Source organism: Hyperolius riggenbachi, chromosome 7 (assembly GCF_040937935.1).
Source record: "Hyperolius riggenbachi isolate aHypRig1 chromosome 7, aHypRig1.pri, whole genome shotgun sequence".
NCBI lineage: Eukaryota > Metazoa > Chordata > Amphibia > Anura > Hyperoliidae > Hyperolius > Hyperolius riggenbachi.
In genome coordinates this window covers 298,238,874-298,264,232 of record NC_090652.1, presented here as the reverse complement: position 1 = coordinate 298,264,232, position 25,359 = coordinate 298,238,874, and the positions used below count along the sequence as shown (strand labels likewise).

Here is a 25,359-nt window from a genome sequence, read left to right as displayed (position 1 = left end):
GTGTCCCCCTATGTGGTCAGTGTAATGATTGGCTGTTCCTGTGTCCCCTATGTGGTCAGTGTAATGATTGGCTGTTCCTGTGTCCCCCTATGTGGTCAGTGTAATGATTGGCTGTTCCTGTGTCCCCTATGTGGTCAGTGTAATGATTGGCTGTTCCTGTGTCCCCCTATGTGGTCAGTGTAATGATTGGCTGTTCCTGTGTCCCCCTATGTGGTCAGTGTAATGATTGGCTGTTCCTGTGTCCCCTATGTGGTCAGTGTAATGATTGGCTGTTCCTGTGTCCCCTATGTGGTCAGTGTAATGATTGGCTGTTCCTGTGTCCCCCTATGTGGTCAGTGTAATGATTGGCTGTTCCTGTGTCCCCCTATGTGGTCAGTGTAATGATTGGCTGTTCCTGTGTCCCCCTATGTGGTCAGTGTAATGATTGGCTGTTCCTGTGTCCCCCTATGTGGTCAGTGTAATGATTGGCTGTTCCTGTGTCCCCCTATGTGGTCAGTGTAATGATTGGCTGTTCCTGTGTCCCCTATGTGGTCAGTGTAATGATTGGCTGTTCCTGTGTCCCCTATGTGGTCAGTGTAATGATTGGCTGTTCCTGTGTCCCCCTATGTGGTCAGTGTAATGATTGGCTGTTCCTGTGTCCCCCTATGTGGTCAGTGTAATGATTGGCTGTTCCTGTGTCCCCCTATGTGGTCAGTGTAATGATTGGCTGTTCCTGTGTCCCCTATGTGGTCAGTGTAATGATTGGCTGTTCCTGTGTCCCCCTATGTGGTCAGTGTAATGATTGGCTGTTCCTGTGTCCCCTATGTGGTCAGTGTAATGATTGGCTGTTCCTGTGTCCCCCTATGTGGTCAGTGTAATGATTGGCTGTTCCTGTGTCCCCCTATGTGGTCAGTGTAATGATTGGCTGTTCCTGTGTCCCCTATGTGGTCAGTGTAATGATTGGCTGTTCCTGTGTCCCCCTATGTGGTCAGTGTAATGATTGGCTGTTCCTGTGTCCCCTATGTGGTCAGTGTAATGATTGGCTGTTCCTGTGTCCCCCTATGTGGTCAGTGTAATGATTGGCTGTTCCTGTGTCCCCCTATGTGGTCAGTGTAATGATTGGCTGTTCCTGTGTCCCCTATGTGGTCAGTGTAATGATTGGCTGTTCCTGTGTCCCCCTATGTGGTCAGTGTAATGATTGGCTGTTCCTGTGTCCCCTATGTGGTCAGTGTAATGATTGGCTGTTCCTGTGTCCCCCTATGTGGTCAGTGTAATGATTGGCTGTTCCTGTGTCCCCCTATGTGGTCAGTGTAATGATTGGCTGTTCCTGTGTCCCCCTATGTGGTCAGTGTAATGATTGGCTGTTCCTGTGTCCCCCTATGTGGTCAGTGTAATGATTGGCTGTTCCTGTGTCCCCTATGTGGTCAGTGTAATGATTGGCTGTTCCTGTGTCCCCTATGTGGTCAGTGTAATGATTGGCTGTTCCTGTGTCCCCCTATGTGGTCAGTGTAATGATTGGCTGTTCCTGTGTCCCCCTATGTGGTCAGTGTAATGATTGGCTGTTCCTGTGTCCCCCTATGTGGTCAGTGTAATGATTGGCTGTTCCTGTGTCCCCCTATGTGGTCAGTGTAATGATTGGCTGTTCCTGTGTCCCCTATGTGGTCAGTGTAATGATTGGCTGTTCCTGTGTCCCCCTATGTGGTCAGTGTAATGATTGGCTGTTCCTGTGTCCCCTATGTGGTCAGTGTAATGATTGGCTGTTCCTGTGTCCCCCTATGTGGTCAGTGTAATGATTGGCTGTTCCTGTGTCCCCCTATGTGGTCAGTGTAATGATTGGCTGTTCCTGTGTCCCCTATGTGGTCAGTGTAATGATTGGCTGTTCCTGTGTCCCCCTATGTGGTCAGTGTAATGATTGGCTGTTCCTGTGTCCCCCTATGTGGTCAGTGTAATGATTGGCTGTTCCTGTGTCCCCCTATGTGGTCAGTGTAATGATTGGCTGTTCCTGTGTCCCCCTATGTGGTCAGTGTAATGATTGGCTGTTCCTGTGTCCCCTATGTGGTCAGTGTAATGATTGGCTGTTCCTGTGTCCCCCTATGTGGTCAGTGTAATGATTGGCTGTTCCTGTGTCCCCTATGTGGTCAGTGTAATGATTGGCTGTTCCTGTGTCCCCCTATGTGGTCAGTGTAATGATTGGCTGTTCCTGTGTCCCCCTATGTGGTCAGTGTAATGATTGGCTGTTCCTGTGTCCCCCTATGTGGTCAGTGTAATGATTGGCTGTTCCTGTGTCCCCTATGTGGTCAGTGTAATGATTGGCTGTTCCTGTGTCCCCCTATGTGGTCAGTGTAATGATTGGCTGTTCCTGTGTCCCCTATGTGGTCAGTGTAATGATTGGCTGTTCCTGTGTCCCCCTATGTGGTCAGTGTAATGATTGGCTGTTCCTGTGTCCCCCTATGTGGTCAGTGTAATGATTGGCTGTTCCTGTGTCCCCCTATGTGGTCAGTGTAATGATTGGCTGTTCCTGTGTCCCCTATGTGGTCAGTGTAATGATTGGCTGTTCCTGTGTCCCCTATGTGGTCAGTGTAATGATTGGCTGTTCCTGTGTCCCCCTATGTGGTCAGTGTAATGATTGGCTGTTCCTGTGTCCCCCTATGTGGTCAGTGTAATGATTGGCTGTTCCTGTGTCCCCCTATGTGGTCAGTGTAATGATTGGCTGTTCCTGTGTCCCCTATGTGGTCAGTGTAATGATTGGCTGTTCCTGTGTCCCCCTATGTGGTCAGTGTAATGATTGGCTGTTCCTGTGTCCCCTATGTGGTCAGTGTAATGATTGGCTGTTCCTGTGTCCCCCTATGTGGTCAGTGTAATGATTGGCTGTTCCTGTGTCCCCCTATGTGGTCAGTGTAATGATTGGCTGTTCCTGTGTCCCCCTATGTGGTCAGTGTAATGATTGGCTGTTCCTGTGTCCCCCTATGTGGTCAGTGTAATGATTGGCTGTTCCTGTGTCCCCCTATGTGGTCAGTGTAATGATTGGCTGTTCCTGTGTCCCCCTATGTGGTCAGTGTAATGATTGGCTGTTCCTGTGTCCCCCTATGTGGTCAGTGTAATGATTGGCTGTTCCTGTGTCCCCTATGTGGTCAGTGTAATGATTGGCTGTTCCTGTGTCCCCCTATGTGGTCAGTGTAATGATTGGCTGTTCCTGTGTCCCCTATGTGGTCAGTGTAATGATTGGCTGTTCCTGTGTCCCCCTATGTGGTCAGTGTAATGATTGGCTGTTCCTGTGTCCCCTATGTGGTCAGTGTAATGATTGGCTGTTCCTGTGTCCCCCTATGTGGTCAGTGTAATGATTGGCTGTTCCTGTGTCCCCTATGTGGTCAGTGTAATGATTGGCTGTTCCTGTGTCCCCTATGTGGTCAGTGTAATGATTGGCTGTTCCTGTGTCCCCCTATGTGGTCAGTGTAATGATTGGCTGTTCCTGTGTCCCCTATGTGGTCAGTGTAATGATTGGCTGTTCCTGTGTCCCCCTATGTGGTCAGTGTAATGATTGGCTGTTCCTGTGTCCCCTATGTGGTCAGTGTAATGATTGGCTGTTCCTGTGTCCCCTATGTGGTCAGTGTAATGATTGGCTGTTCCTGTGTCCCCCTATGTGGTCAGTGTAATGATTGGCTGTTCCTGTGTCCCCCTATGTGGTCAGTGTAATGATTGGCTGTTCCTGTGTCCCCTATGTGGTCAGTGTAATGATTGGCTGTTCCTGTGTCCCCCTATGTGGTCAGTGTAATGATTGGCTGTTCCTGTGTCCCCCTATGTGGTCAGTGTAATGATTGGCTGTTCCTGTGTCCCCTATGTGGTCAGTGTAATGATTGGCTGTTCCTGTGTCCCCTATGTGGTCAGTGTAATGATTGGCTGTTCCTGTGTCCCCTGTGGTCAGTGTAATGATTGGCTTGTTCTTTGTGTCCCCCTATGTGGTCAGTGTAATGATTGGCTGTTCCTGTGTCCCCCTATGTGGTCAGTGTAATGATTGGCTGTTCCTGTGTCCCCTATGTGGTCAGTGTAATGATTGGCTGTTCCTGGTTCCCCCGATGTGGTCAGTGTAGTGATTGGCTGTTCCTGTGTCCCCTATGTGGTCAGTGTAATGATTGGCTGTTCCTGTGTCCCCCTATGTGGTCAGTGTAATGATTGGCTGTTCCTGTGTCCCCTATGTGGTCAGTGTAATGATTGGCTGTTCCTGTGTCCCCTATGTGGTCAGTGTAATGATTGGCTGTTCCTGTGTCTCCCTATGTGGTCAGTGTAATGATTGGCTGTTCCTGTGTCCCCTATGTGGTCAGTGTAATGATTGGCTGTTCCTGTGTCCCCCTATGTGGTCAGTGTAATGATTGACTGTTCCTGTGTCCCCTATGTGGTCAGTGTAATGATTGGCTGTTCCTGTGTCCCCTATGTGGTCAGTGTAATGATTGGCTGTTCCTGTGTCCCCTATGTGGTCAGTGTAATGATTGGCTGTTCCTGTGTCCCCTATGTGGTCAGTGTAATGATTGGCTGTTCCTGTGTCCCCTATGTGGTCAGTGTAATGATTGGCTGTTCCTGTGTCCCCTATGTGGTCAGTGTAATGATTGGCTGTTCCTGTGTCCCCTATGTGGTCAGTGTAATGATTGGCTGTTCCTGTGTCCCCTATGTGGTCAGTGTAATGATTGGCTGTTCCTGTGTCCCCTATGTGGTCAGTGTAATGATTGGCTGTTCCTGTGTCCCCCTATGTGGTCAGTGTAATGATTGGCTGTTCCTGTGTCCCCTATGTGGTCAGTGTAATGATTGGCTGTTCCTGTGTCCCCTATGTGGTCAGTGTAATGATTGGCTGTTCCTGTGTCCCCCTATGTGGTCAGTGTAATGATTGGCTGTTCCTGTGTCCCCCTATGTGGTCAGTGTAATGATTGGCTGTTCCTGTGTCCCCTATGTGGTCAGTGTAATGATTGGCTGTTCCTGTGTCCCCTATGTGGTCAGTGTAATGATTGGCTGTTCCTGTGTCCCCTATGTGGTCAGTGTAATGATTGGCTATCCCTGTGTCCCTCTATGTGGTCAGTGTAATGATTGGCTGTTCCTGTGTCCCCCTATGTGGTCAGTGTAATGATTGGCTGTTCCTGTGTCCCCTATGTGGTCAGTGTAATGATTGGCTATCCCTGTGTCCTCCTCTATGTGGTCAGTGTAATGATTGGCTGTTCCTGTGTCCCCCTATGTGGTCAGTGTAATGATTGGCTGTTCCTGTGTCCCCTATGTGGTCAGTGTAATGATTGGCTGTTCCTGTGTCCCCCTATGTGGTCAGTGTAATGATTGGCTGTTCCTGTGTCCCCCTATGTGGTCAGTGTAATGATTGGCTGTTCCTGTGTCCCCTATGTGGTCAGTGTAATGATTGGCTGTTCCTGTTGTCCCCCTGTGTGGTCAGTATAATGATTGGCTGTTCCCTGTGTCCCCCTATGTGGTCAGTGTAATGATTGGCTGTTCCTGTGTCCCCTATGTGGTCAGTGTAATGATTGGCTATCCCTGTGTCCCTCTATGTGGTCAGTGTAATGATTGGCTGTTCCTGTGTCCCCCTATGTGGTCAGTGTAATGATTGGCTGTTCCTGTGTCCCCCTATGTGGTCAGTGTAATGATTGGCTGTTCCTGTGTCCCCCTATGTGGTCAGTGTAATGATTGGCTGTTCCTGTGTCCCCCTATGTGGTCAGTGTAATGATTGGCTGTTCCTGTGTCCCCCCTATGTGGTCAGTGTAATGATTGGCTGTTCCTGTGTCCCCCTATGTGGTCAGTGTAATGATTGGCTGTTCCTGTGTCCCCCTATGTGGTCAGTGTAATGATTGGCTGTTCCTGTGTCCCCCTATGTGGTCAGTGTAATGATTGGCTGTTCCTGTGTCCCCCTATGTGGTCAGTGTAATGATTGGCTGTTCCTGTGTCCCCTATGTGGTCAGTGTAATGATTGGCTGTTCCTGTGTCCCCTATGTGGTCAGTGTAATGATTGGCTGTTCCTGTGTCCCCCTATGTGGTCAGTGTAATGATTGGCTGTTCCTGTGTCCCCTATGTGGTCAGTGTAATGATTGGCTGCTCCCTGCTCCTGTGTCCCCTATGTGGTCAGTGTAATGATTGGCTGTTCCTGTGTCCCCCTATGTGGTCAGTGTAATGATTGGCTGTTCCTGTGTCCCCCTATGTGGTCAGTGTAATGATTGGCTGTTCCTGTGTCCCCTATGTGGTCAGTGTAATGATTGGCTGTTCCTGTGTCCCCTATGTGGTCAGTGTAATGAGTGGCTGTTCCTGTGTCCCCTATGTGGTCAGTGTAATGATTGGCTGTTCCTGTGTCCCCCCCTGTGTGGTCAGTGTAATGATTGGCTATCCCTGTGTCCCCTATGTGGTCAGTGTAATGATTGGCTGTTCCTGTGTCCCCTATATGGTCAGTGTAATGATTGGCTGTTCCTGTGTCCCCTATGTGGTCAGTGTAATGATTGGCTGTTCCTGTGTCCCCTATGTGGTCAGTGTAATGATTGGCTGTTCCTGTGTCCCCCTATGTGGTCAGTGTAATGATTGGCTGTTCCTGTGTCCCCTATGTGGTCAGTGTAATGATTGGCTGTTCCTGTGTCCCCTATATGGTCAGTGTAATGATTGGCTGTTCCTGTGTCCCCTATGTGGTCAGTGTAATGATTGGCTGTTCCTGTGTCCCCTATGTGGTCAGTGTAATGATTGGCTGTTCCTGTGTCCCCCTATGTGGTCAGTGTAATGATTGGCTGTTCCTGTGTCCCCTATTGTGGTCAGTGTAATGATTGGCTGTTCCTGTGTCCTCTATGTGGTCAGTGTAATGATTGGCTGTTCCTGTGTCCCCTATGTGGTCAGTGTAATGATTGGCTGTTCCTGTGTCCCCTATGTGGTCAGTGTAATGATTGGCTGTTCCTGTGTCCCCCCTATGTGGTCAGTGTAATGATTGGCTGTTCCTGTGTCCCCCTATGTGGTCAGTGTAATGATTGGCTGTTCCTGTGTCCCCTATGTGGTCAGTGTAATGATTGGCTGTTCCTGTGTCCCCTATGTGGTCAGTGTAATGATTGGCTGTTCCTGTGTCCCCTATGTGGTCAGTGTAATGATTGGCTGTTCCTGTGTCCCCTATGTGGTCAGTGTAATGATTGGCTGTTCCTGTGTCCCCTATGTGGTCAGTGTAATGATTGGCTGTTCCTGTGTCCCCTATGTGGTCAGTGTAATGATTGGCTGTTCCTGTGTCCCCTATGTGGTCAGTGTAATGATTGGCTGTTCCTGTGTCCCCTATGTGGTCAGTGTAATGATTGGCTGTTCCTGTGTCCCCCTATGTGGTCAGTGTAATGATTGGCTGTTCCTGTGTCCCCTATGTGGTCAGTGTAATGATTGGCTGTTCCTGTGTCCCCTATGTGGTCAGTGTAATGATTGGCTGTTCCTGTGTCCCCTATGTGGTCAGTGTAATGATTGGCTGTTCCTGTGTCCCCCTATGTGGTCAGTGTAATGATTGGCTGTTCCTTGTGTCCCCTATGTGGTCAGTGTAATGATTGGCTGTTCCTGTGTCCCCCTATGTGGTCAGTGTAATGATTGGCTGTTCCTGTGTCCCCTATGTGGTCAGTGTAATGATTGGCTGTTCCTGTGTCCCCCTATGTGGTCAGTGTAATGATTGGCTGTTCTTGTGTCCCCCTATGTGGTCAGTGTAATGATTGGCTGTTCCTGTGTCCCCCTATGTGGTCAGTGTAATGATTGACTGTTCCTGTGTCCCCTATGTGGTCAGTGTAATGATTGGCTGTTCCTGTGTCCCCTATGTGGTCAGTGTAATGATTGGCTGTTCTTGTGTCCCCCTATGTGGTCAGTGTAATGATTGGCTGTTCCTGTGTCCCCCTATGTGGTCAGTGTAATGATTGACTGTTCCTGTGTCCCCTATGTGGTCAGTGTAATGATTGGCTGTTCCTGTGTCCCCCTATGTGGTCAGTGTAATGATTGGCTGTTCTTGTGTCCCCTATGTGGTCAGTGTAATGATTGGCTGTTCCTGTGTCCCCCTATGTGGTCAGTGTAATGATTGACTGTTCCTGTGTCCCCTATGTGGTCAGTGTAATGATTGGCTGTTCCTGTGTCCCCCTATGTGGTCAGTGTAATGATTGGCTGTTCTTGTGTCCCCCTATGTGGTCAGTGTAATGATTGGCTGTTCCTGTGTCCCCCTATGTGGTCAGTGTAATGATTGGCTGTTCCTGTGTCCCCTATGTGGTCAGTGTAATGATTGGCTGTTCCTGTGTCCCCCTATGTGGTCAGTGTAATGATTGGCTGTTCTTGTGTCCCCCTATGTGGTCAGTGTAATGATTGGCTGTTCCTGTGTCCCCCTATGTGGTCAGTGTAATGATTGACTGTTCCTGTGTCCCCCTATGTGGTCAGTGTAATGATTGGCTGTTCCTGTGTCCCCTATGTGGTCAGTGTAATGATTGGCTGTTCTTGTGTCCCCCTATGTGGTCAGTGTAATGATTGGCTGTTCCTGTGTCCCCTATGTGGTCAGTGTAATGATTGGCTGTTCCTGTGTCCCCTATGTGGTCAGTGTAATGATTGGCTGTTCCTGTGTCCCCCTATGTGGTCAGTGTAATGATTGGCTGTTCTTGTGTCCCCTATGTGGTCAGTGTAATGATTGGCTGTTCCTGTGTCCCCCTATGTGGTCAGTGTAATGATTGCTGTTCCTGTGTCCCCTATGTGGTCAGTGTAATGATTGGCTGTTCCTGTGTCCCTATGTGGTCAGTGTAATGATTGGCTGTTCCTGTGTCCCCTATGTGGTCAGTGTAATGATTGGCTGTTCCTGTGTCCCCTATGTGGTCAGTGTAATGATTGGCTGTTCTTGTGTCCCCTATGTGGTCAGTGTAATGATTGGCTGCTCCTGTGTCCCCTATGTGGTCAGTGTAATGAGTGGCTGTTCCTGTGTCCCCCTATGTGGTCAGTGTAATGATTGGCTGCTCCTGTGTCCCCCTATGTGGTCAGTGTAATGATTGGCTGTTCCTGTGTCCCCCTATGTGGTCAGTGTAATGATTGGCTGCTCCTGTGTCCCCTATGTGGTCAGTGTAATGATTGGCTGTTCTTGTGTCCCCCTATGTGGTCAGTGTAATGATTGGCTGTTCTTGTGTCCCCCCTATGTGGTCAGTGTAATGATTGGCTGTTCCTGTGTCCCCCTATGTGGTCAGTGTAATGATTGACTGTTCCTGTGTCCCCTATGTGGTCAGTGTAATGATTGGCTGTTCCTGTGTCCCCTATGTGGTCAGTGTAATGATTGGCTGTTCTTGTGTCCCCCTATGTGGTCAGTGTAATGATTGGCTGTTCCTATGTCCCCCTATGTGGTCAGTGTAATGATTGACTGTTCCTGTGTCCCCTATGTGGTCAGTGTAATGATTGGCTGTTCCTGTGTCCCCTATGTGGTCAGTGTAATGATTGGCTGTTCTTGTGTCCCCCTATGTGGTCAGTGTAATGATTGGCTGTTCCTGTGTCCCCTATGTGGTCAGTGTAATGATTGGCTGTTCCTGTGTCCCCTATGTGGTCAGTGTAATGATTGGCTGTTCCTGTGTCCCCCTATGTGGTCAGTGTAATGATTGGCTGTTCTTGTGTCCCCCTATGTGGTCAGTGTAATGATTGGCTGTTCCTGTGTCCCCCTATGTGGTCAGTGTAATGATTGACTGTTCCTGTGTCCCCTATGTGGTCAGTGTAATGATTGGCTGTTCCTGTGTCCCCTATGTGGTCAGTGTAATGATTGGCTGTTCTTGTGTCCCCCTATGTGGTCAGTGTAATGATTGGCTGTTCCTGTGTCCCCTATGTGGTCAGTGTAATGATTGGCTGTTCTTGTGTCCCCTATGTGGTCAGTGTAATGATTGGCTGCTCCTGTGTCCCCTATGTGGTCAGTGTAATGAGTGGCTGTTCCTGTGTCCCCCTATGTGGTCAGTGTAATGATTGGCTGCTCCTGTGTCCCCTATGTGGTCAGTGTAATGATTGGCTGTTCCTGTGTCCCCTATGTGGTCAGTGTAATGATTGGCTGCTCCTGTGTCCCCTATGTGGTCAGTGTAATGATTGGCTGTTCTTGTGTCCCCCTATGTGGTCAGTGTAATGATTGGCTGTCTTGTGTCCCCCTATGTGGTCAGTGTAATGATTGGCTGTTCCTGTGTCCCCCTATGTGGTCAGTGTAATGATTGACTGTTCCTGTGTCCCCTATGTGGTCAGTGTAATGATTGGCTGTTCCTGTGTCCCCTATGTGGTCAGTGTAATGATTGGCTGTTCTTGTGTCCCCCTATGTGGTCAGTGTAATGATTGGCTGTTCCTGTGTCCCCTATGTGGTCAGTGTAATGATTGGCTGTTCTTGTGTCCCCTATGTGGTCAGTGTAATGATTGGCTGCTCCTGTGTCCCCTATGTGGTCAGTGTAATGAGTGGCTGTTCCTGTGTCCCCCTATGTGGTCAGTGTAATGATTGGCTGCTCCTGTGTCCCCTATGTGGTCAGTGTAATGATTGGCTGTTCCTGTGTCCCCTATGTGGTCAGTGTAATGATTGGCTGCTCCTGTGTCCCCTATGTGGTCAGTGTAATGATTGGCTGTTCCTGTGTCCCCTATGTGGTCAGTGTAATGATTGGCTGTTCTTGTGTCCCCCTATGTGGTCAGTGTAATGATTGGCTGTTCCTGTGTCCCCTATGTGGTCAGTGTAATGATTGGCTGTTCCTGTGTCCCCCTATGTGGTCAGTGTAATGATTGGCTGTTCCTGTGTCCCCTATGTGGTCAGTGTAATGATTGGCTGTTCCTGTGTCCCCCTATGTGGTCAGTGTAATGATTGACTGTTCCTGTGTCCCCTATGTGGTCAGTGTAATGATTGGCTGTTCCTGTGTCCCCTATGTGGTCAGTGTAATGATTGGCTGTTCTTGTGTCCCCCTATGTGGTCAGTGTAATGATTGGCTGTTCCTGTGTCCCCCTATGTGGTCAGTGTAATGATTGACTGTTCCTGTGTCCCCTATGTGGTCAGTGTAATGATTGGCTGTTCCTGTGTCCCCTATGTGGTCAGTGTAATGATTGGCTGTTCTTGTGTCCCCCTATGTGGTCAGTGTAATGATTGGCTGTTCCTGTGTCCCCCTATGTGGTCAGTGTAATGATTGGCTGTTCCTGTGTCCCCTATGTGGTCAGTGTAATGATTGGCTGTTCCTGTGTCCCCCGATGTGGTCAGTGTAGTGATTGGCTGTTCCTGTGTCCCCTATGTGGTCAGTGTAATGATTGGCTGTTCCTGTGTCCCCCTATGTGGTCAGTGTAATGATTGGCTGTTCCTGTGTCCCCTATGTGGTCAGTGTAATGATTGGCTGTTCCTGTGTCCCCTATGTGGTCAGTGTAATGATTGGCTGTTCCTGTGTCTCCCTATGTGGTCAGTGTAATGATTGGCTGTTCCTGTGTCCCCTATGTGGTCAGTGTAATGATTGGCTGTTCCTGTGTCCCCCTATGTGGTCAGTGTAATGATTGACTGTTCCTGTGTCCCCTATGTGGTCAGTGTAATGATTGGCTGTTCCTGTGTCCCCTATGTGGTCAGTGTAATGATTGGCTGTTCCTGTGTCCCCTATGTGGTCAGTGTAATGATTGGCTGTTCCTGTGTCCCCTATGTGGTCAGTGTAATGATTGGCTGTTCCTGTGTCCCCTATGTGGTCAGTGTAATGATTGGCTGTTCCTGTGTCCCCTATGTGGTCAGTGTAATGATTGGCTGTTCCTGTGTCCCCTATGTGGTCAGTGTAATGATTGGCTGTTCCTGTGTCCCCTATGTGGTCAGTGTAATGATTGGCTGTTCCTGTGTCCCCTATGTGGTCAGTGTAATGATTGGCTGTTCCTGTGTCCCCTATGTGGTCAGTGTAATGATTGGCTGTTCCTGTGTCCCCCTATGTGGTCAGTGTAATGATTGGCTGTTCCTGTGTCCCCTATGTGGTCAGTGTAATGATTGGCTGTTCCTGTGTCCCCCTGTGTGGTCAGTATAATGATTGGCTGTTCCTGTGTCCCCCTATGTGGTCAGTGTAATGATTGGCTGTTCCTGTGTCCCCTATGTGGTCAGTGTAATGATTGGCTATCCCTGTGTCCCTCTATGTGGTCAGTGTAATGATTGGCTGTTCCTGTGTCCCCCTATGTGGTCAGTGTAATGATTGGCTGTTCCTGTGTCCCCCTATGTGGTCAGTGTAATGATTGGCTGTTCCTGTGTCCCCCTATGTGGTCAGTGTAATGATTGGCTGTTCCTGTGTCCCCCTATGTGGTCAGTGTAATGATTGGCTGTTCCTGTGTCCCCTATGTGGTCAGTGTAATGATTGGCTGTTCCTGTGTCCCCCTGTGTGGTCAGTATAATGATTGGCTGTTCCTGTGTCCCCCTATGTGGTCAGTGTAATGATTGGCTGTTCCTGTGTCCCCTATGTGGTCAGTGTAATGATTGGCTGTTCCTGTGTCCCCCTATGTGGTCAGTGTAATGATTGGCTGTTCCTGTGTCCCCTATGTGGTCAGTGTAATGATTGGCTGCTCCTGTGTCCCCTATGTGGTCAGTGTAATGATTGGCTGTTCCTGTGTCCCCCTATGTGGTCAGTGTAATGATTGGCTGTTCCTGTGTCCCCTATGTGGTCAGTGTAATGATTGGCTGTACCTGTGTCCCCCTATGTGGTCAGTGTAATGATTGGCTGTTCCTGTGTCCCCTATGTGGTCAGTGTAATGATTGGCTATCCCTGTGTCCCTCTATGTGGTCAGTGTAATGATTGGCTGTTCCTGTGTCCCCCTATGTGGTCAGTGTAATGATTGGCTGTTCCTGTGTCCCCCTATGTGGTCAGTGTAATGATTGGCTGTTCCTGTGTCCCCCTATGTGGTCAGTGTAATGATTGGCTGTTCCTGTGTCCCCCTATGTGGTCAGTGTAATGATTGGCTGTTCCTGTGTCCCCCTATGTGGTCAGTGTAATGATTGGCTGTTCCTGTGTCCCCCTATGTGGTCAGTGTAATGATTGGCTGTTCCTGTGTCCCCCTATGTGGTCAGTGTAATGATTGGCTGTTCCTGTGTCCCCCTATGTGGTCAGTGTAATGATTGGCTGTTCCTGTGTCCCCCTATGTGGTCAGTGTAATGATTGGCTGTTCCTGTGTCCCCTATGTGGTCAGTGTAATGATTGGCTGTTCCTGTGTCCCCTATGTGGTCAGTGTAATGATTGGCTGTTCCTGTGTCCCCCTATGTGGTCAGTGTAATGATTGGCTGTTCCTGTGTCCCCTATGTGGTCAGTGTAATGATTGGCTGTTCCTGTGTCCCCCCCTGTGTGGTCAGTGTAATGATTGGCTATCCCTGTGTCCCCCTATGTGGTCAGTGTAATGATTGGCTGTTCCTGTGTCCCCTATATGGTCAGTGTAATGATTGGCTGTTCCTGTGTCCCCTATGTGGTCAGTGTAATGATTGGCTGTTCCTGTGTCCCCTATGTGGTCAGTGTAATGATTGGCTGTTCCTGTGTCCCCCTATGTGGTCAGTGTAATGATTGGCTGTTCCTGTGTCCCCCTATGTGGTCAGTGTAATGATTGGCTGTTCCTGTGTCCCCTATATGGTCAGTGTAATGATTGGCTGTTCCTGTGTCCCCTATGTGGTCAGTGTAATGATTGGCTGTTCCTGTGTCCCCTATGTGGTCAGTGTAATGATTGGCTGTTCCTGTGTCCCCCTATGTGGTCAGTGTAATGATTGGCTGTTCCTGTGTCCCCTATGTGGTCAGTGTAATGATTGGCTGTTCCTGTGTCCCCTATGTGGTCAGTGTAATGATTGGCTGTTCCTGTGTCCCCTATGTGGTCAGTGTAATGATTGGCTGTTCCTGTGTCCCCTATGTGGTCAGTGTAATGATTGGCTGTTCCTGTGTCCCCCCCTATGTGGTCAGTGTAATGATTGGCTGTTCCTGTGTCCCCTATGTGGTCAGTGTAATGATTGGCTGTTCCTGTGTCCCCTATGTGGTCAGTGTAATGATTGGCTGTTCCTGTGTCCCCTATGTGGTCAGTGTAATGATTGGCTGTTCCTGTGTCCCCTATGTGGTCAGTGTAATGATTGGCTGTTTCTGTGTCCCCTATGTGGTCAGTGTAATGATTGGCTGTTCCTGTGTCCCCTATGTGGTCAGTGTAATGATTGGCTGTTCCTGTGTCCCCCTATGTGGTCAGTGTAATGATTGGCTGTTCCTGTGTCCCCTTATGTGGTCAGTGTAATGATTGGCTGTTCCTGTGTCCCCCTATGTGGTCAGTGTAATGATTGGCTGTTCCTGTGTCCCCTATGTGGTCAGTGTAATGATTGGCTGTTCCTGTGTCCCCCTATGTGGTCAGTGTAATGATTGGCTGTTCCTGTGTCCCCTATGTGGTCAGTGTAATGATTGGCTGTTCCTGTGTCCCCTATGTGGTCAGTGTAATGATTGGCTGTTCCTGTGTCCCCCTATGTGGTCAGTGTAATGATTGGCTGTTCCTGTGTCCCCCTATGTGGTCAGTGTAATGATTGGCTGTTCCTGTGTCCCCTATGTGGTCAGTGTAATGATTGGCTGTTCCTGTGTCCCCCTATGTGGTCAGTGTAATGATTGGCTGTTCCTGTGTCCCCTATATGGTCAGTGTAATGATTGGCTGTACCTGTGTCCCCTATGTGGTCAGTGTAATGATTGGCTGTTCCTGTGTCCCCTATGTGGTCAGTGTAATGATTGGCTGTTCCTGTGTCCCCTATGTGGTCAGTGTAATGATTGGCTGTTCCTGTGTCCCCTATGTGGTCAGTGTAATGATTGGCTGCTCCTGTGTCCCCTATGTGGTCAGTGTAATGATTGGCTGCTCCTGTGTCCCCTATGTGGTCAGTGTAATGATTGGCTGTACCTGTGTCCCCTATGTGGTCAGTGTAATGATTGGCTGTTCCTGTGTCCCCTATGTGGTCAGTGTAATGATTGGCTGTTCCTGTGTCCCCTATGTGGTCAGTGTAATGATTGGCTGTTCCTGTGTCCCCTATGTGGTCAGTGTAATGATTGGCTGCTCCTGTGTCCCCTATGTGGTCAGTGTAATGATTGGCTGTTCCTGTGTCCCCCTATGTGGTCAGTGTAATGATTGGCTGTTCCTGTGTCCCCCTATGTGGTCAGTGTAATGATTGGCTGTTCCTGTGTCCCCTATGTGGTCAGTGTAATGATTGGCTGTTCCTGTGTCCCCTATGTGGTCAGTGTAATGATTGGCTGTTCCTGTGTCCCCCTATGTGGTCAGTGTAATGATTGGCTGTTCCTGTGTCCCCCTATGTGGTCAGTGTAATGATTGGCTGTTCCTGTGTCCCCTATGTGGTCAGTGTAATGATTGGCTATTCCTGTGTCCCCCTATGTGGTCAGTGTAATGATTGGCTGTTCCTGTGTCCCCCTATGTGGTCAGTGTAATGATTGGCTGTACCTGTGTCCCCTATGTGGTCAGTGTAATGATTGGCTGTTCCTGTGTCCCCTATGTGGTCAGTGTAATGATTGGCTGTTCCTGTGTCCCCTATGTGGTCAGTGTAATGATTGGCTGTTCCTGTGTCCCCTATGTGGTCAGTGTAATGATTGGCTGTTCCTGTGTCCCCTATGTGGTCAGTGTAATGATTGGCTGTTCCTGTGTCCCCTCTGTGGTCAGTGTAATGATTGGCTGTTCCTGTGTCCCCCTATGTGGTCAGTGTAATGATTGGCTGTTCCTGTGTCCCCTATGTGGTCAGTGTAATGATTGGCTGTTCCTGTGTCCCCTATGTGGTCAGTGTAATGATTGGCTGTTCCTGTGTCCCCTCTGTGGTCAGTGTAATGATTGGCTGTTCCTGTGTCCCCCTATGTGGTCAGTGTAATGATTGGCTGTTCCTGTGTCCCCCTATGTGGTCAGTGTAATGATTGGCTGTTCCTGTGTCCCCCTATGTGGTCAGTGTAATGATTGGCTGTTCCTGTGTCCCCCTATGTGGTCAGTGTAATGATTGGCTGTTCCTGTGTCCCCCTATGTGGTCAGTGTAATGATTGGCTGTACCTGTGTCCCCTATGTGGTCAGTGTAATGATTGGCTGTTCCTGTGTCCCCTATGTGGTCAGTGTAATGATTGGCTGTTCCTGTGTCCCCTATGTGGTCAGTGTAATGATTGGCTGTTCCTGTGTCCCCTATGTGGTCAGTGTAATGATTGGCTGTTCCTGTGTCCCCTATGTGGTCAGTGTAATGATTGGCTGTTCCTGTGTCCCCTCTGTGGTCAGTGTAATGATTGGCTGTTCCTGTGTCCCCCTATGTGGTCAGTGTAATGATTGGCTGTTCCTGTGTCCCCTATGTGGTCAGTGTAATGATTGGCTGTTCCTGTGTCCCCTATGTGGTCAGTGTAATGATTGGCTGTTCCTGTGTCCCCCTATGTGGTCAGTGTAATGATTGGCTGTTCCTGTGTCCCCCTATGTGGTCAGTGTAATGATTGGCTGTTCCTGTGTCCCCTATGTGGTCAGTGTAATGATTGGCTGTTCCTGTGTCCCCTATGTGGTCAGTGTAATGAGTGGCTGTTCCTGTGTCCCCTATGTGGTCAGTGTAATGATTGGCTGTTCCTGTGTCCCCCTCTGTGGTCAGTGTAATGATTGGCTGTTCCTGTGTCCCCTATGTGGTCAGTGTAATGATTGGCTGTTCCTGTGTCCCCCTATGTGGTCAGTGTAATGATTGGCTGTTCCTGTGTCCCCCTATGTGGTCAGTGTAATGATTGGCTGTTCCTGTGTCCCCTATGTGGTCAGTGTAATGATTGGCTGTTCCTGTGTCCCCTATGTGGTCAGTGTAATGATTGGCTGTTCCTGTGTCCCCTATGTGGTCAGTGTAATGATTGGCTGTTCCTGTGTCCCCCCCTATGTGGTCAGTGTAATGATTGGCTGTTCCTGTGTCCCCCTATGTGGTCAGTGTAATGATTGGCTGTTCCTGTGTCCCCCTATGTGGTCAGTGTAATGATTGGCTGTTCCTGTGTCCCCCTATGTGGTCAGTGTAATGATTGGCTGTTCCTGTGTCCCCCTATGTGGTCAGTGTAATGATTGGCTGTTCCTGTGTCCCCTATGTGGTCAGTGTAATGATTGGCTGTTCCTGTGTCCCCTATGTGGTCAGTGTAATGATTGGCTGTTCCTGTGTCCCCTATGTGGTCAGTGTAATGATTGGCTGTTCCTGTGCCCCCCTATGTGGTCAGTGTAATGATTGGCGTTTCCTGTGTCCCCCTATGTGGTCAGTGTAATGATTGGCTGTTCCTGTGTCCCCCTATGTGGTCAGTGTAATGATTGGCTGTTCCTGTGTCCCCTATGTGGTCAGTGTAATGATTGGCTGTTCCTGTGTCCCCTATGTGGTCAGTGTAATGATTGGCTGTTCCTGTGTCCCCTATGTGGTCAGTGTAATGATTGGCTGTTCCTGTGTCCCCTATGTAGTCAGTGTAATGATTGGCTGTTCCTGTGTCCCCTATGTGGTCAGTGTAATGATTGGCTGTTCCTGTGTCCCCTATGTGGTCAGTGTAATGATTGGCTGTTCCTGTGCCCCCCTATGTGGTCAGTGTAATGATTGGCTGTTCCTGTGTCCCCTATGTGGTCAGTGTAATGATTGGCTGTTCCTGTGTCCCCCTCTGTGGTCAGTGTAATGATTGGCTGTTCTTGTGTCCCCTATGTGGTCAGTGTAATGATTGGCTGTTCTTGTGTCCCCTATGTGGTCAGTGTAATGATTGGCTGTTCTTGTGTCCCCCTATGTGGTCAGTGTAATGATTGGCTGTTCCTGTGTCCCCTATGTGGTCAGTGTAATGATTGGTTGTTCTTGTGTCCCCCTATGTGGTCAGTGTAATGATTGGCTGTACCTGTGTCCCCTATGTGGTCAGTGTAATGATTGGCTGTTCCTGTGTCCCCTATGTGGTCAGTGTAATGATTGGCTGTTCCTGTGTCCCCTATGTGGTCAGTGTAATGATTGGCTGTTCCTGTGTCCCCTATGTGGTCAGTGTAATGATTGGCTGTTCCTGTGTCCCCTATGTGGTCAGTGTAATGATTGGCTGTTCCTGTGTCCCCTCTGTGGTCAGTGTAATGATTGGCTGTTCCTGTGTCCCCCTATGTGGTCAGTGTAATGATTGGCTGTTCCTGTGTCCCCTATGTGGTCAGTGTAATGATTGGCTGTTCCTGTGTCCCCCTATGTGGTCAGTGTAATGATTGGCTGTTCCTGTGTCCCCCTATGTGGTCAGTGTAATGATTGGCTGTACCTGTGTCCCCCCCTGTGTGGTCAGTGTAATGATTGGCTGTTCCTGTGTCCCCCCCTGTGTGGTCAGTGTAATGATTGGCTGTACCTGTGTCCCCCCCTGTGTGGTCAGTGTAATGATTGGCTGTTCCTGTGTCCCCTATGTGGTCAGTGTAATGATTGGCTGTTCCTGTGTCCCCTATGTGGTCAGTGTAATGATTGGCTGTTCCTGTGTCCCCCTATGTGGTCAGTGTAATGATTGGCTGTTCCTGTGTCCCCTATGTGGTCAGTGTAATGATTGGCTGTTCCTGTGTCCCCTATGTGGTCAGTGTAATGATTGGCTGTTCCTGTGTCCCCTATGTGGTCAGTGTAATGATTGGCTGTTCCTGTGTCCCCTTATGTGTCCAGTGTAATGATTGGCTGTTCCTGTGTCCCCCTATGTGGTCAGTGTAATGATTGGCTGTTCCTGTGTCCCCTATGTGGTCAGTGTAATGATTGGCTGTTCCTGTGTCCCCTATGTGGTCAGTGTAATGATTGGCTGTTCCTGTGTCCCCTATGTGGTCAGTGTAATGATTGGCTGTTCCTGTGTCCCCTATGTGGTCAGTGTAATGATTGGCTGTTCCTGTGTCCCCTATGTGGTCAGTGTAATGATTGGCTGTTCCTGTGTCCCCTATGTGGTCAGTGTAATGATTGGCTGTTCCTGTGTCCCCCTATGTGGTCAGTGTAATGATTGGCTGTTCTTGTGTCCCCCTATGTGGTCAGTGTAATGATTGGCTGTTCCTGTGTCCCCTATGTGGTCAGTGTAATGATTGGCTGTTCCTGTGTCCCCTATGTGGTCAGTGTAATGATTGGCTGTTCCTGTGTCCCCTATGTGGTCAGTGTAATGATTGGCTGTTCCTGTGTCCCCCTATGTGGTCAGTGTAATGATTGGCTGTTCCTGTGTCCCCTATGTGGTCAGTGTAATGATTGGCTGTTCCTGTGTCCCCTATGTGGTCAGTGTAATGATTGGCTGTTCCTGTGTCCCCTATGTGGTCAGTGTAATGATTGGCTGTTCCTGTGTCCCCTATGTGGTCAGTGTAATGATTGGCTGTTCCTGTGTCCCCCTATGTGGTCAGTGTAATGATTGGCTGTTCCTGTGTCCCCTATGTGGTCAGTGTAATGATTGGCTGTTCCTGTGTCCCCTATGTGGTCAGTGTAATGATTGGCTGTTCCTGTGTCCCCCTATGTGGTCAGTGTAATGATTGGCTGTTCCTGTGTCCCCTATGTGGTCAGTGTAATGATTGGCTGTTCCTGTGTCCCCTATGTGGTCAGTGTAATGATTGGCTGTTCCTGTGTCCCCCTATGTGGTCAGTGTAATGATTGGCTGTTCCTGTGTCCCCCTCTGTGGTCAGTGTAATGATTGGCTGTTCTTGTGTCCCCTATGTGGTCAGTGTAATGATTGGCTGTTCTTGTGTCCCCCTATGTGGTCAGTGTAATGATTGGCTGTTCCTGTGTCCCCTATGTGGTCAGTGTAATGATTGGCTGTTCCTGTGTCCCCTATGTGGTCAGTGTAATGATTGGCTGTTCCTGTGTCCCCTATGTGGTCAGTGTAATGATTGGCTGTTCCTGTGTCCCCCTATGTGGTCAGTGTAATGATTGGCTGTTCCTGTGTCCCCTATGTGGTCAGTGTAATGATTGGCTGTTCCTGTGTCCCCTATGTGGTCAGTGTAATGATTGGCTGTTCCTGTGTCCCCTATGTGGTCAGTGTAATGATTGGCTGTTCCTGTGTCCCCTATGTGGTCAGTGTAATGATTGGCTGTTCCTGTGTCCCCTATGTGGTCAGTGTAATGATTGGCTGTTCCTGTGTCCCCCTATGTGGTCAGTGTAATGATTGGCTGTTCCTGTGTCCCCTATGTGGTCAGTGTAATGATTGGCTGTTCCTGTGTCCCCCTATGTGGTCAGTGTAATGATTGGCTGTTCCTGTGTCCCCTATGTGGTCAGTGTAATGATTGGCTGTACCTGTGTCCCCTATGTGGTCAGTGTAATGATTGGCTGTTCCTGTGTCCCCCTATGTGGTAAGTGTAATGATTGGCTGTTCCTGTGTCCCCCTATGTGGTCAGTGTAATGATTGGCTGTTCCTGTGTCCCCTATGTGGTCAGTGTAATGATTGGCTGTTCCTGTGTCCCCTATGTGGTCAGTGTAATGATTGGCTGTTCCTGTGTCCCCTATGTGGTCAGTGTAATGATTGGCTGTTCCTGTGTCCCCTATGTGGTCAGTGTAATGATTGGCTGTTCCTGTGTCCCCCTATGTGGTCAGTGTAATGATTGGCTGTTCCTGTGTCCCCCTATGTGGTCAGTGTAATGATTGGCTGTTCCTGTGTCCCCTATGTGGTCAGTGTAATGATTGGCTGTTCCTGTGTCCCCCTATGTGGTCAGTGTAATGATTGGCTGTTCCTGTGTCCCCTATGTGGTCAGTGTAATGATTGGCTGTTCCTGTGTCCCCTATGTGGTCAGTGTAATGATTGGCTGTTCCTGTGTCCCCTATGTGGTCAGTGTAATGATTGGCTGTTCCTGTGTCCCCTATGTGGTCAGTGTAATGATTGGCTGTTCCTGTGTCCCCCTATGTGGTCAGTGTAATGATTGGCTGTTCCTGTGTCCCCCTATGTGGTCAGTGTAATGATTGGCTGTTCCTGTGTCCCCCTATGTGGTCAGTGTAATGATTGGCTGTTCCTGTGTCCCCTATGTGGTCAGTGTAATGATTGGCTGTTCCTGTGTCCCCCTATGTGGTCAGTGTAATGATTGGCTGTTCCTGTGTCCCCCTATGTGGTCAGTGTAATGATTGGCTGTTCCTGTGTCCCCTATGTGGTCAGTGTAATGATTGGCTGTTCCTGTGTCCCCTATGTGGTCAGTGTAATGATTGGCTGTTCCTGTGTCCCCTATGTGGTCAGTGTAATGATTGGCTGTTCCTGTGTCCCCCTATGTGGTCAGTGTAATGATTGGCTGTTCCTGTGTCCCCTATGTGGTCAGTGTAATGATTGGCTGTTCCTGTGTCCCCTATGTGGTCAGTGTAATGATTGGCTGTTCTTGTGTCCCCCTATGTGGTCAGTGTAATGATTGGCTGTTCCTGTGTCCCCTATGTGGTCAGTGTAATGATTGGCTGTTCCTGTGTCCCCTATGTGGTCAGTGTAATGATTGGCTGTTCCTGTGTCCCCTATGTGGTCAGTGTAATGATTGGCTGTTCCTGTGTCCCCTATGTGGTCAGTGTAATGATTGGCTGTTCCTGTGTCCCCCTATGTGGTCAGTGTAATGATTGGCTGTTCCTGTGTCCCCTATGTGGTCAGTGTAATGATTGGCTGTTCCTGTGTCCCCTATGTGGTCAGTGTAATGATTGGCTGTTCCTGTGTCCCCTATGTGGTCAGTGTAATGATTGGCTGTTCCTGTGTCCCCTATGTGGTCAGTGTAATGATTGGCTGTTCCTGTGTCCCCTATGTGGTCAGTGTAATGATTGGCTGTTCCTGTGTCCCCCTATGTGGTCAGTGTAATGATTGGCTGTTCCTGTGTCCCCCTATGTGGTCAGTGTAATGATTGGCTGTTCCTGTGTCCCCCTATGTGGTCAGTGTAATGATTGGCTGTTCCTGTGTCCCCTATGTGGTCAGTGTAATGATTGGCTGTTCCTGTGTCCCCTATGTGGTCAGTGTAATGATTGGCTGTTCCTGTGTCCCCTATGTGGTCAGTGTAATGATTGGCTGTTCCTGTGTCCCCTATGTGGTCAGTGTAATGATTGGCTGTTCCTGTGTCCCCCTATGTGGTCAGTGTAATGATTGGCTGTTCCTGTGTCCCCCTATGTGGTCAGTGTAATGATTGGCTGTTCCTGTGTCCCCTATGTGGTCAGTGTAATGATTGGCTGTTCCTGTGTCCCCTATGTGGTCAGTGTAATGATTGGCTGTTCCTGTGTCCCCCTATGTGGTCAGTGTAATGATTGGCTGTTCCTGTGTCCCCTATGTGGTCAGTGTAATGATTGGCTGTTCCTGTGTCCCCCTATGTGGTCAGTGTAATGATTGGCTGTTCCTGTGTCCCCTATGTGGTCAGTGTAATGATTGGCTGTTCCTGTGTCCCCTATGTGGTCAGTGTAATGATTGGCTATCCCTGTGTCCCTCTATGTGGTCAGTGTAATGATTGGCTGTTCCTGTGTCCCCTTATGTGGTCAGTGTAATGATTGGCTGTTCCTGTGTCCCCTATGTGGTCAGTGTAATGATTGGCTATCCCTGTGTCCCTCTATGTGGTCAGTGTAATGATTGGCTGTTCCTGTGTCCCCTTATGTGGTCAGTGTAATGATTGGCTGTTCCTGTGTCCCCCTATGTGGTCAGTGTAATGATTGGCTGTTCCTGTGTCCCCCTATGTGGTCAGTTTAATGATTGGCTGTTCCTGTGTCCCCTATGTGGTCAGTGTAATGATTGGCTGTTCCTGTGTCCCCTATGTGGTCAGTGTAATGATTGGCTGTTCCTGTGTCCCCCTATGTGGTCAGTGTAATGATTGGCTGTTCCTGTGTCCCCTATGTGGTCAGTGTAATGATTGGCTGTTCTTGTGTCCCCCTATGTGGTCAGTGTAATGATTGGCTGTTCCTGTGTCCCCTATGTGGTCAGTGTAATGATTGGCTGTTCCTGTGTCCCCCTATGTGGTCAGTGTAATGATTGGCTGTTCTTGTGTCCCCCTATGTGGTCAGTGTAATGATTGGCTGTTCCTGTGTCCCCTATGTGGTCAGTGTAATGATTGGCTGTTCCTGTGTCCCCTATGTGGTCAGTGTAATGATTGGCTGTTCCTGTGTCCCCCTATGTGGTCAGTGTAATGATTGGCTGTTCCTGTGTCCCCCTATGTGGTCAGTGTAATGATTGGCTGTTCCTGTGTCCCCTATGTGGTCAGTGTAATGATTGGCTGTTCCTGTGTCCCCTATGTGGTCAGTGTAATGATTGGCTGTTCCTGTGTCCCCCTATGTGGTCAGTGTAATGATTGGCTATTCCTGTGTCCCCTTATGTGGTAAGTGTAATTTTCCTCATGCCCATAATCTGTAGCCTGTTACTGACACTCCTAATTGCAGAGTTCTTTGTTCTCCCAACCACTGTTAGGCCTTGTTCACATTGCGTTCCGTTCGCGTGTCCGTCCACGTCCGCTGTTTTTGAGGCGTCTTTTTTTTTGATTCCCGGCACTTGGGTGGGCGATTCGTTTTTGTACTTAGCAGTTTTTTAAGCGTTTTTTTCTGAGCGGTTTTGTAATTCATTCCCTGACGGAAGTCAGGAAGTGAACTCTTTGACCCGGAAAATAATAAATACAATGTATTTATTCTTAAAAACGTGAGTGCAATCGCCTTATTGCGCGTTTTTGCATGCGTTCGCCGATTTTACTATACCTTCTATTGAGGCGGAATCGCACGAAAATGTAACACACACCGCTTTCCTAGCTGCACTGCGCACGACCCGCGTTGATATGAACCTTCTCATACACATTCATTGGCCACGTGGCACGCGGTCGGGGGCGTTTTTAAAAACCGCAGGCGGCCGAAAAAACCCCGAAAATGCCTGCAGTGTGAAGAAGCCTTCTTATTGACCATACATGGCACAATTTTTCATTTTTTTTCCGATTAGATAATTTTGTTTGATTATGCGATCGGATTTTTATTGAAAAAACTGGATAATCATTTTTTCTTGATAAAAAAAAAAAAATTATATTTGACTTTCATTTTATTTGATCGTTTTATCGAATAAATGGGAAAATTAGATAATTTCAGTCGATTATTCTGTTAGATCGAATATAAAGATTTTTCCAACATGTCCGATCGGATTTTTATTTAAAAAAAATGGGATAATTGTTTGTTTTTCTTGATCGAAAAAAAAAATTCTTTTTAACTTTCGTTTAATCGTTTTGGTTGAATAAACGGGAAAATCGACATTTTTATTTTACCATGTATGGGCAACATTAGGGTGACCTTGGACCTTGCAACCTGGTGGGCACTAGGCAGCAAAGGCTATCATCCCTTGCGGGTCGCTCTGGTGTAAACTCTGCACTGAAGATCAACTCAGCTCGTATCATCCATACAGTACATGCAATGTAATGTATTAATGATCTGTGAACACCAGGTGGCGAATGTGGCACCCTGATACACCTCCCTTACTGAAGTCTATCACAGGAATATGAATCAGAAGTCAAGATTAGTTTTAAAGGGAACCTGAAGTGAGAGGTATATGGAGGCTGTTAAATTTATTTTCTTATAAACAATACCGGTTGCCTGGCAGTCCCATTCCTCTTCTGGCATCAGTAGTGCCTGAGTCACAACCCTGAAACAAGCACTATTATTATTATTTAGTATTTATATAGCACTGACATCTTCCGCAGCGCTGCACACAGTAGATTGCCTTGTTACTTAGCTGTCCCTCAGAGGGGCTCACAATCTAATTCCTACCATAGTCCTATGTCTATGTATACATCGTGTAGTGCATGTATCATAGTCTGGGGCCAGTTTAATGGGGAAGCCAATTCACTTATCTGTTTGTTTTTTTGGATGTGGGAGGAAGCGGAAGTGCCTGGAGGAAACCCACACAGACACAGGCAGAACATACAAACTCCATGCAGATAGCACCCTGGCTGTAATTCCAACCAGGTACCCAGCGCTGCAAGGCGAGAGTGCTATCCACTACGCTACCGTGCTGCCCGGATTAGCTAGTGGCTAGTCCAGTCAGACTTGAGTCAGAGCACCTAATCTGTATGCTTGTTCAGGGTCTATGGCTAGAGGTATATTACATACAAAGGATTAGGTGGACAGCCAGGCAATATGCATAGCTTAAAAGGAAATAATTATAACAGCGTCAATATCACTCGGGCTCCATTAATGCATGACTACATTTGCCGCATGCTTGTTTTAGGTGTGTGATGCAGTCACTGATGATACATGAAATATCAACAGGACTGCCAGGCAACTGGTATTGTTTAAAAGGAAATATGTCAACCTCCAAATCCCTTTCACTTCAGTTGTCCTTCAAATGAGGGGGGGGGGGGGGGGGAGATAGGTGGCTAATAGTCACATACTTCTGTATTGCTTTGGGGGTGGCGTTCTTGTCAATTTCTAATCCATTTTTTGTTGCAATCTGATTGAAAGTGGGGGTGAAATGGAAATACGATTAGGCTCTGTTCACCTCTAAAATCGAAATCGATGACGGCAGCAATTTTCATTTTTTTTTT

At 48.5% G+C, this 25,359-nt stretch overlaps 1 long non-coding RNA gene across 2 annotated transcripts in view; it reads left to right on the top strand.

The window, feature by feature from the left end:
• The window catches only part of LOC137525157 (uncharacterized), a 144,614-nt gene that overhangs the window by 55,761 nt on the left and 63,494 nt on the right, over positions 1–25,359 (top strand). The gene's annotated exons all lie outside the window — the stretch shown is intronic.